The sequence below is a fragment of the Dasypus novemcinctus genome, chromosome 3, assembly GCF_030445035.2.
Source record: "Dasypus novemcinctus isolate mDasNov1 chromosome 3, mDasNov1.1.hap2, whole genome shotgun sequence".
In the NCBI taxonomy this organism is placed as follows: domain Eukaryota; kingdom Metazoa; phylum Chordata; class Mammalia; order Cingulata; family Dasypodidae; genus Dasypus; species Dasypus novemcinctus.
In genome coordinates, this window is record NC_080675.1 from 99438007 (window position 1) to 99449384 (window position 11378).

The 11378-nt window shown below is 35.6% G+C and overlaps 1 pseudogene; it reads left to right on the plus strand.

Moving 5' to 3' along the window:
• Positions 1-2803: 2803 nt before the first annotated feature.
• Positions 2804-3408, plus strand: LOC101441257 (olfactory receptor 4K14-like; annotated as a pseudogene).
• The last annotated feature ends 7970 nt before the right edge of the window (positions 3409-11378 follow it).

The window sequence follows — 11378 nt, forward strand, 5'->3', positions numbered from 1 at the left end:
TTTAAAACTTCATTTAACTGTTAGCTGCTTTATATGTAATATTTTCTATCTCCTTGTTAGGATTTTCAGAGCATATGAAAGTATATATCACTCTTAACAAAGAAGGCCTCAAGAGAAGTTAAAGGTAAATTATTTCGTTGATCTTTGTTCTGTTCTGAATATACAATAAGAAAATTTCAAACAGGGGGCTACTTCCTGTAGTGAATATAAGTAAGGCTGAAGGAAATGTCTTCCACAGGTACTGTCTATTCCAAACCATGGATAGCATTTTAAGTGCACATCAGAAGAATTTGGTCTTAGAGAAGATTTGTAATTAGTAAGGCTTCTCTTTGATTCTCTTAAGATAATTAAAAATATATTCCTATGTAGTTGTATTACACATAATCTGTTATGCTTGTAGTTGAAAATGACTTGTTTAGCTTCAGACTATTATACCAATGTTATGAAATAGTAACAATTTTTTAAAAAAGCAGTATGATTTATACTGATAAACTCTTCTCTAGGAATATATATATTCACCTTATAAAAAATTCCTGCCTCACACATACTTGAACTACTATAGTTGCTATTAGCTCTCTTCTCTGTCATTTATTCCAACACATACAGAAAAAAATATTGAAAAGTTATCCTTGAAAGGTTTCTGTTGGTAAAAAGTTAAATTCCAAGGTAAAGGTAAAATTCCTCATGTTTTTTAGGAAACCTAAGCCTGTAGAGTATATTCAGGTGAAACACCAGCAAATTGTTTTTAAATTAAATAAATCTCCTGTACTATGGAGGATATGTTTATTTGTGAGTTGTGAGACTATTATTGCATGTCCCTTTTTCCATAGCAAATATATGTTTTATATAATTTCTTTAGGAAAATCTACTTTTTATTTTTTTATTAGAGAATTTGAAGGTTTACAGAAAAGTCATGCATGCAATATATAGTTCCCATATACCATTCCATTATTAAGTCCCTGTAGTGTTGTGGTACAATTGTTATAATTTATGAAAGACCATTTTCATAATTGTACTATTAACAATAGTCCATTGTTTAAAATAGTGTCTCCTGTCTTATTGTACTGTCTTATATTTATTTTTAAGCTTTTATTCTACTAACATATACAAGCTAAAACTTTCTTCTGTTAATAATTATGTATTCCCGTACATAATTCAGTGCTGTTATTTATGTTCACAAGATTGTGCTACCATAACCATCACCCATTATAAAACTTTAAGATCGACCCAAAGAGAAAGGCTGTACAATTTAAGTGTCAAATTAGCCCCATCTTTAATTTATTCTTCTAATTTTCAGTATAGATGAGGGAGAAAGTGGTACTAATAGTGAAGTAATGGCTTTCAATGTTTGTCTTTTCTCCTTGGCACTACCCTTAAGATTTCTAAGGATAAAGGAAGTTGAGACACACATAAATGAAACAAGCCAAGAGAGAATAAAACTAAAGAATGAAGGGAAACAGGCACTTGAGCAGAATTCTCCATTTACTTAGGTATCAACATAAGCAATACCACTAATACTTGTAAAGGTGAATAATTGGTGAGCTGTAAAGTTTTAACTTCTTTTTGAAACTTTGTTAGGTGACTGCCTTATTTAAATCTTAGAAATTTTCTTGACACCTAATGACATAATTAAAGGTAAATAACTTCTACTGATATGGCTGAATTTCAAAAATTTCTATTGCAGAGTCCCTGAACTCAGAATCTAAGTCTAAGTCTCCCTCCACTTTTTTAGTCCCTTTCTCACATGACTCTTGGCTGATTTTTAAATCCATTTAATGAACTAAATGAATTCCATTTAATTGTTGATTTAAGATAATGATATATTATGTGCCTGGTCTTACATCAGAATCATCATAACAGGGTATTTATTATATAGCCCATTAGATAGCATCCTTCTTTAAAGGTTTTGCCATGATATATTTTAGATTAATAACCCAGTCAAAATATAGTTAACTATTTTCTTAAATAAACAAATAAACCTCATAACATAATAGAGACTTTGCATGTCCTAAGCCTGCTATGATGCTATGACAGTTAGGTTTGTTCAATAATAAATTTTAGAGCAAAAACCTAAAAATTTAATTTTATGATTTCTTATAGAATGGTTCACCTGAAGCATGAACGAATTGTTAAACACAAAACAAAAAAAAATCTCTGTCATGTCATTTGTTCTAGATTTCAGTAATAATTCACAGTCAATATATTAAAGGTATGACTTAAGAGTTAATTATTGTACTGGGTGTTCTTGGTGTCCAACCCAGATTCTTTTTCCTGAATAAGTGAACTAAAGCTAGTTTTGAAGTGATACATTTTTTTCCCCTTTCCCTTTGACCTATCTTACTTTCCTCACTTTTTCTCCTGAGGGCACTTCCTCAATGAACCTTTTGTGCAAGAATTCCATCTCACCCTATGCTGCTTGTGAAGCCAATACAAGACATTTAAACATCCTACTGGACATAAAATTGTGCATATTTGGCTAGTAGTTTTCTTCATAATTGTACCTTTCACTTGCAAATATTCATACAAAAATTTTTTTTAAACACCAAATTTTAGAAGTGTCTATCTTTTCCCAATCTATTAACTGATTAACTACCTTTCTCTAGGTAATTTTAGACAAAATCTGAATAAAACGGATAAAGGAAATCCATACATTATAACAGAATTTGTGCTTCTGGGTTTTTGCCACTTATGGAATATGCAGGCTTTACTCTTACTGATATTTTTTATCCTCTTCCTGGCAATTGTACTTGGAAATATTGCTATTGTGATATTAATCATAATTGACTTCCATCTCCATTCCCCCATGTACTTCTTCTTGGCCAACCTGTCCTTTGTTGATATGTTGCTCTCCTCAGTCACCACACCTAAAATGATCACAGACTTTCTCAGGGAGATGAAGACCATTTCATTTGGAGCATGCATGTGTCAGATCTTCTTTATCCATTTTATTGGAGGTGGTGAGATGGTGCTACTAGTGTAATGGCCTATGGCCACTACATGGTCATCTGTAAGTCCCTGCACTACTTCACCCTTATGAACCTACAAAAGTGCATTGGGTTGGTAGAGGCTTCTTAGACAATTGGTTTTGTTCATGCCATGAGTCAAATGGCCATGACTGTGCAGTTGACTTACTGTGGCCCCAGGGAAGTAGACAGCTTTTTCTGTGATATACCATTGGTGATCAAACTTTCATACAGGGATTCTTATACCTTGGGAATATTCATGAATGCTGACAGTGGGTTCCTGGCCATGACAAGCTTTATTCTTTTGCTGATAGCCTACACATATATTCTCTTAACTGTCCGGCAAAGTTCAAAAAGTGGTGTATTGAAGGTACTCTCCACCTGCACTGCACACATCACTGTTGTAATACTCTTCTTCGAGCACACCATCTTCATCTACATGTAGCCACTCATCATCACTGGGTGGGCAAATTTCTTGCTGTATTTTACTCTGTTCTCACATTTCTCTAAATCCATGTATATATACTTTGAGAAATAAAGAGCTAAAAAAATGCTATGAAGAAATTTAGAAGCTACTATGTAGATTTCAAGGCAAATAGTTAATGCTTAGAAATCTCACTTGAATCACTGTGAACTGATAAGCATAATGATCTTAAATATAGATTGAAATTCCTAGGAATTTAGTTTATATCTGCTTACCATGGGTGTCTCAAGATGCAGGAATAGATTTAATATAATCCAGGGAATTATTAAATATATTACTTAATCTGTGCAATACCATGAAATATTCCTCTCAAATCCAAACATTAGTGATAACTTTGGATTTGAGAGTCAATCTTCCTATACATTTAACTAAGCTCAATGAGACTCTTGATATAAGATCTGCCAAGAAATCCATCTATCTTTTGGACCACTTCTGAATTAATTTCCTTGGGACTTTCACCTAATTCCATTTAGAAACAAATATTTCTGTGGCAGTTTGAGATTATTTTATGAGTCCCAAAAAGTGGATTACATTTGTAAACTAATTATTCTATTCCTTTGTGATACCCTTTGATTGGATTATGCCAGTGGAGTATTATTCATGTTGAGTTCCCACTCTCTTGCTGAGTATCATTTAAAAGCAAATGAGATTCAGAGAGATGGAGAGGAAAAAAGAGCTGGCGTATTTGATTTTGCAATGTGAAAGAGAGGATTGCTTAAGCACAAAGCTCCCAAGAGACTGGGCCCATTGTGCAGTTCAAGCGGAGACCCCAGCCTTGCTATATGCCTGATAGCTTACAATTGAACTTAGGAAGAAAGTGAACAAGCAAGACTGATATAGAAAGACTAGAAAGAGACAAACCAAATGCCGGGTTTCTCAAAGCTGAAAACCAAGAGACAGTAGATTCTGGAGGGGAAGGCAGAGAACTCGGGCATCTTGCTTCACCATGTGGCATCAACACCAGGACCAACAGTAGTTGACTGATGAGAAAACACCACTTATGGTGCCTTGAGTTGGACTTTTCATGGCCTTGTTACTGTGATTTTTTACCCCAAATAAATACCTTTTATAAAAGCAAATACATTTCAGGTACTTTGCATCAGCAGCCCTTTGGCAAACTAAAACACTTTTCATGACATTGACTCTTCTTCTCAAACCTTTTATTTAACTTTTGTTAAAAGGCAATTAAATTATTAATTCTTCTTAAGCTAGCTTCCTTTCCAAATAATAATTGGAAAAAGGAAAAGAGGAAAGGTGAATCAATGAAAGTGTAAGAGTTTATAGGGAAAAACAGCAATGTTTAATCTATGTTTGGTTCGTACTGACTAAATAAGAGTGAAAAAAAAATAGTCTAATGACAATTCCAGTCTGTTGATATCCTAAAAATATGCTTATGTGTTTAAATCATTAAGAAAATTGATTTTCTTTCTTATTGAACCATAACTAAAGTGAATGGAAATTCATTTGAGAGCACCAACAATAAAATTCTTAAAGAAAGCAAATATGCACTTTTTATTTCTCGTAATATAGGAACAAAATGGCAGAATAAAAACAATGCAGTTTTCATCCCTGACAGCATAATCTATACCATTGCTATATGCATTATATTAAAGGCCTTTTTTGATATCCCAAATTGTGAATGAGAAAGCAAATGCCAAATGTGTGAATTAAATGTCACCAGGGTAACAGATTTATATATTTTTTGTCTACTTAGGATTCACAGATTAAGCAGTTTTCCGGGATTATTCATTTATTAAATGATATGAAGAATGCAGAAGAAACATTATTTCTGGCAAAGAAAGACAAAAATATAGGTCGTGCCAAGAAAAAATACCAAAGTATCTCCATTAATCTATCATAGACTCTAATTCTGGTCATTTGTAATTCATTGGTTCAGCAAGGCGTAACTGCACAGAACTTATTGTTCTGCCTGATTACTAAAACTTCCACTGCAGTAGATATTTATGGTAGTGCGTTAAAATGAGACACTGAATTCTTACAAAATGTGCCTATTTAAGGCAGCCACACTACTCTATCCTGCTCTCATTGTCACCAGTTTTCCAATTCTATTCTTTCTAAGTCCTTAGTAATTTTTCAAAGCCATTTGTAATTGTCCATGAATCATTGCAAGTCCATCTTTCCTGCCACATTGGACATCCAAATATACTCCTTGAATTGTTTTCCAATAGAAATATTTCTCCTCTCCCACTGATCTTAAAAATTGGGCCAGTTAAAACTGCAGATATGAACTTCTACCTGGGGCAACAGACCATGTGAAACCGCCTGCATAGATTGACTTCCAGCACGACAGCATGAGGAAATCTACTGACCCATTCCCCATTGTCGAAAATATAAAAAGTAAATAAATAAACATTTAAATCCTCTGAAAAATGTCCTGAGGGTGAACAGCAAATCAAGAAAGAATTGTTTAAGAACATACATTAAGATTAGGTAAGAAAGGTGAGATTCTGTGGAATTTTAACCAAAGCAATTCCATTCCTGTCTTTCCTCAGCTCATTAAGGCAGAGACTCCACACGTGACCACTGCAACCAAGAACAGAGGGGGCAGTCTTCTATCAGCTTCCAGTCAGGGAGCTTTTTCACTGGAGTTTGAAAAGGTCAGCTTTCCCATCTTTCTCCAGCTACCTTTTGCTGAGGCTAAGTTTCTTTCAAGTGTGTTTGAGAGGTGGAGTCTTTTTCTGCCACCCATTCATGGAGCAGAGTGATTAGCTTAGCCATGGCATGCCAAGAAGTCCATATTCCTGATCACCTTCTTCCCTGCTCTGAGGCGGTGTTTCTGTGTCAGGAGAGACAAGTTGGGCCCACTTCAGGCCACCACAAATCTTCCACTACTGAGTGCTCAGCTCTTAGAAAGGGGGTTTCTCCTCATTTCCACCCCAAAGCTCTGGTTAAGAGATAATATTTAGTGTCAGAAAGAGGCATGTAAATAAAGAGCTCCTAATAGTTTCCCCAAGGAAATGACTTAATTTAAAGAGGATTTAGAGAAAGTATAGCTGAAGTGTGTTCTCTACAAACCGTGGAGTTTGTGATGAAAAGCAATAGGAATGAGATTCAATATAGTGGTTATATGATACATGGGTCAGCTAGTTTGTGGGATAAAACCAGAGAATATGAAAGCTGGGAGGTACAGCTTTGGAGCTACAACAAATATAAAACATTGACCTCAAAAACAATTCCACCCTTGGTCCAAAATTTATAAGTTTACTACAAGTTTTTTAAAAAGCCTGCTTAATACATAACATATTACACACACACACTGATATGTATCATGATATCGGCATCTCTGCTGTTAGGCCATCCCACTAATAATGATGATGTATCCCTCTACTTACTCAAATTACAATTCCTATCCTCTAATAAACAAGGGATAAACGTTAACATTATCAAACTCTTGTGCATTCGAACCAGGCCTTGTATACATTACAGGTGGCCTCTCCATGTGAGTTATTGGCTAGGCTGGTCACTGACCCCTCAATTAAAAATATGTGCTATATCAGTCTCTGGTTCTGCTCCTGAAGTCCATGGAAACTATATTGCAGTTTCAAGCTCCTGCAGCCAATAATGACTCGGTACAGCCAAGTGTACAATGGATATCGCCTCCAGACTGGCACTGTTCCATGGTGCCAGAGAGCACTATGCACCAGGCTAGTAGAATACTGGAAAATCTCTCTAAGATGAAGGATGCTGCAACTTGCTCACTGCATTGAAGAACATGCTAAGTGGAGCCACGATACCAGGATACTGTAAGTAAAACTTAAACACAATTGGCATTATGGCCTGCTCTCATGGAGAGATAACATGTAAAGTATTACAAACCTGAAACTCAAAACTAATAATTGCAACTCTGAATCCTTATGCATTAAGTAATACATTAGTTAATATTAAGTGCTGTACTTTTATCCTGTACTAATTATATGCCTAATAATTGTAATGTTATCTTTTCTATTTTGGATCAAGTGCAGAAGTATATTAGACATGTTAAATTCCTGGTAAAATCATTTTCTAAACAGTTAATAACATGTCTATAGAATAAGGTGGCAGTCTCAGCCAGTCTCAGTCAACTTCTATATTCTGCTGTACTCTGCTGTGTAGCAAAAGTGAGGCTTGCTTGCTGATGGTGAGTCACCTATTGAACAAGTCAAAATTGCTAGAAATTGTACAATGAAAACCAAGGTGTAAAAATCTTTATTCTGTAGTTCTGATCACTCCCACAGGTGAAAACTAAGAATATTTCCAAATTAGTGCTCTAATCCTGAGTGAAGCCAGTTGCCCAAGGAGTGCCAGTTCACCAGGAGCATCTGACAGAGCGAATGAGTGTCAATCATTGAACAACTTGGAATGTGTCTTCAGACAAAGATAAGTGTCTGTTGCAATTTCTCTCTAAAGATGGATAACTTAAAAAAGAATATATATGCTGTTCCCACCAGCTTTTAAGGAATGCCATCTTTATAGGCACCTAACCTTGTCTACCTCTGTAATCCAATGTGTCCTCTTTTAAAAACAGGTATTCCAAATTTTTAATTAAGTTTGTTTCTTTCAGAGTGAACATCTTATTAACCATATGAAAACTTCATCCAACTTCGTACAGAATGCCAGATCCATCTTCCTCCAGTTAGAATAAATTAAAGAGTTTTACACCTTATTAGGCAATGACTACAGCCCATGGCCAGCAGGAAGCAGTTACAGAAAAGAGATCGTCTCCCTTCAGCACCCCTTTTAAATTAAAGGTGTAAACTCTTTAAGAGTAAAATAAAAGTAATAGATGGATCTGGAACCTGACTGGAAATCCACGTGAGTGCCAGTGGCAGCAGAATTAACTGCAGGAGGCCCCTGCCCAAGATTCTGCTGTCCAGAATGAAAAGTTCTAAACTTCTAAAAACAGTCCTGGATGCTCTACTAAAGACTGATAAATAATCAATCAAGACAACAAACAGCCATCCACCTCATAGCTCCAACAATAATTATGCCAAAGCTTAGCAAGTTAAACTTTGGCAAAAGGGGGGGAATGATGTGGGCTATGGGTGGAAGGCTCTTTGTCTCTTCAGAGATAACTAAGTTGTTTGACTTGTGGGTGTGGAACGGTAAGAGGCTGCAGTCCTGCCCTTAGGGACAGTGGAAGCGGCTCCAGTCCCAGGAAATGTTTAACAATGCAAGGGCTATAAACTTTAAGTATTTAGGGGAAATGCAAAAAGTAAATATGCTAAAAGCTTATCTAGAATATCTGGAGTCCATGCTAAAAGCTTACCTAAGATGTGGAAGAGATATATGCTAATTGAAGCCTATTGAGAACTGAAACAAAGGGACCATTTGGCCTTTCCTCTCTGTATAAAAGACGTTTGAAAATCTTGTTCGGGGCTCGGGATTCAAACAGAAGTTCCCAAGTCGGGCCGGCCGTCAATAAACCATTTTTCCTTCTCAAAATCATTCCTGAGTCCTGGCCTCTCTATACTCAAATAATTGAACTTCTCTTAAATTCTACAACACTAACAGTGTTTTTATTTTTTTTCTCTGTAATGTCCTACCTTTACTTTCAACTTGCACATAATATTTTGAAGTTTAGTGCATGTAGGTAGATTTTTTGCTCTAATATTAATATTTAATATGAACTGTATATGTGTATATCTAATATAGACATGCATATACTGAATACATTTGCCTATATAGATGAATATGCATATAAATATGTACAGTCATGAACTTATAAAATCATATATGTTATATAATATAAAAATGTATTGTACGTGTGTGTGTAAATATATATATATATTTATATATATAGGAACTGGGAGAGGGTTTTATTCTCCTAAACTGAAATGCAATATACCAAAAATGGGTTGACTTTTACAGTGGGGATTTATTGGCTTACAGGGGTAAAACTCCTGGTGCATCCCAACTGAGAGAGAGCAGACATCTTTTTCCCTGCCAGCTGCTTTGAATATATATAGAACAGGAAGGTGCTCTGAGTCATCTAGGAGGGTATTGGAAAGAGAAAGAAGTCAAAGGAAAACCATGAGTTGCTCCCCTCTGTGGCTGTAAGTGGCACATATACCCTCCCTCAGGTCAAATAGCCTGAGCCACTGGGAAGCTGAAGAGTGGATTCTTTGCAGTGAATTTGACCTGCTGAGCCCCGTTTGAATCTCAGAAGGGACCCCAACCCAATAGGGAGAGTGGACTGAGATCTCTCAGGCAGGCTGTTATGCCCAGCTGCCCCTGTGAAGAGAGGAATTAGATTAGAGAGGGGCAGGGACAGAGGAAGAGACAGGCTTCTAATCAGCAGCACTCTGGCAAACTGTTAGGAATCTAAACTGCCAGAGGGAAAGGAGGAAGACAGATTTCTGAAATGATAATTAACCTAAGGAGACACTTTAGCTCAGTGGAGGAATTCCTGCCTTGCATATATGAGGTCCCTGGATTGATTCCTGCCTCTCAGAGGAGTGGTTCTCTAGGTTATCAGGTATATAGCTTACACTCAGACAGGGAACATATAGATATATTTTTTTGTATTAGCTTTTCTTGATCTCCTATTGTTTAAAAAACAAGTTTCCTTCTTTATTTTTCTTATTTTACTGATTTTTTTTTGCCTACGCTATTTCGTTTCTTTCCTTCTTTTTTCTATTTTCTGTTTTCTGCTGTTGTTCTTCATTTCACCTTTTTGTCTGTTCTTCAGTTTTTTCTTGTTTTTATTTCTCTTTCCTTTTTTCTGTTTCTTTTTTTACTTTTTCTTTCTTCTTTTTTCTCTTTTCTTTTTCCTTTTCCCCTATTCTCATCATTCTGGACTTTTAATTCTATTCTGTTTCTATTCTGTTTTCTCATTTCATTGTTTCTACTCCACTTTATTATCCTTATTACACTGCTTATATTAATAATTCATTTTTCCTAGGTCTTGTAGGGCTCCTGTCTACCTTTTATCACTATTATCACTGTTATTTTTTTTCTCTTCTTATCTTTTTCCTTTTCTCAGGTCCAAATATTTTTTCAAGAGAATGTAGACAACAGCAATGAAACAGAATAAGAGGAATGAAGTGTAAAAGTCAAACCTTATCACACACACAAAACAATAAAATAAAAAATAAAAACCTAGAGTAGAAAGAGAAGAAGTTAATCAACTAAATAAACCAACCAAGATAAACAGATACCAATACACCAACAAAAAATTACAACCCATGCTAAGGGATAGGAAGACATGGCCCAGTCCAGTAAATAAACTAAAAAACAGGAGGAGGCACAGAACATGGAACAACTACTTAGAGATGTTCAAACTAATATCATGAATCAACTTAATGAAGGGAAGGAATAGATTAAGGATATTAAGAAAACACCGGAAGAACATAATGAAGAAATCGTAAACATACATAAAAAGATAAAGGATATGATGGTGATGAATGGCACAACACAAGAAATCAAAAACACAGTTGAGACACATAACACCAGATTTGAACAGGTGGAGGAAATAATCTGCAGTGTTGAAGACAGTACATCTCAAATCAGACAGATAGTAGAATAGATAGATAAAAAGTGAACAATCCAGCAGGGTTTTCGGGATTTGAATGACAGCATGAACATACAAACATAGGCATTATAAGCACCATAGAGGGAAAAGAAAGAAAAGGGACAGAATGTGTGTTGGAGGAAATAATGGCTGAAATTTCCCAACCTTAAAGAGGTACATTGATATACATGTCCAGAAAGCACAGAGGACCCCAAACAGTATAAACCCTAATGGGCCTATTCCTTGATACATACTTGTCAAATTATCCAATGCTCAAAACAAAAAGAGAATTCTGAAAGCAGCAAAAGAAAAGATCCACCACATACCAAGGAAGTTCAGTAAGATTAAGTGCTGATTTCTCATCTGAAAGGATGGAATAAAGAAGGCAGTGGTATGGCACAGTTAAAGTGCTAAAAGGAAA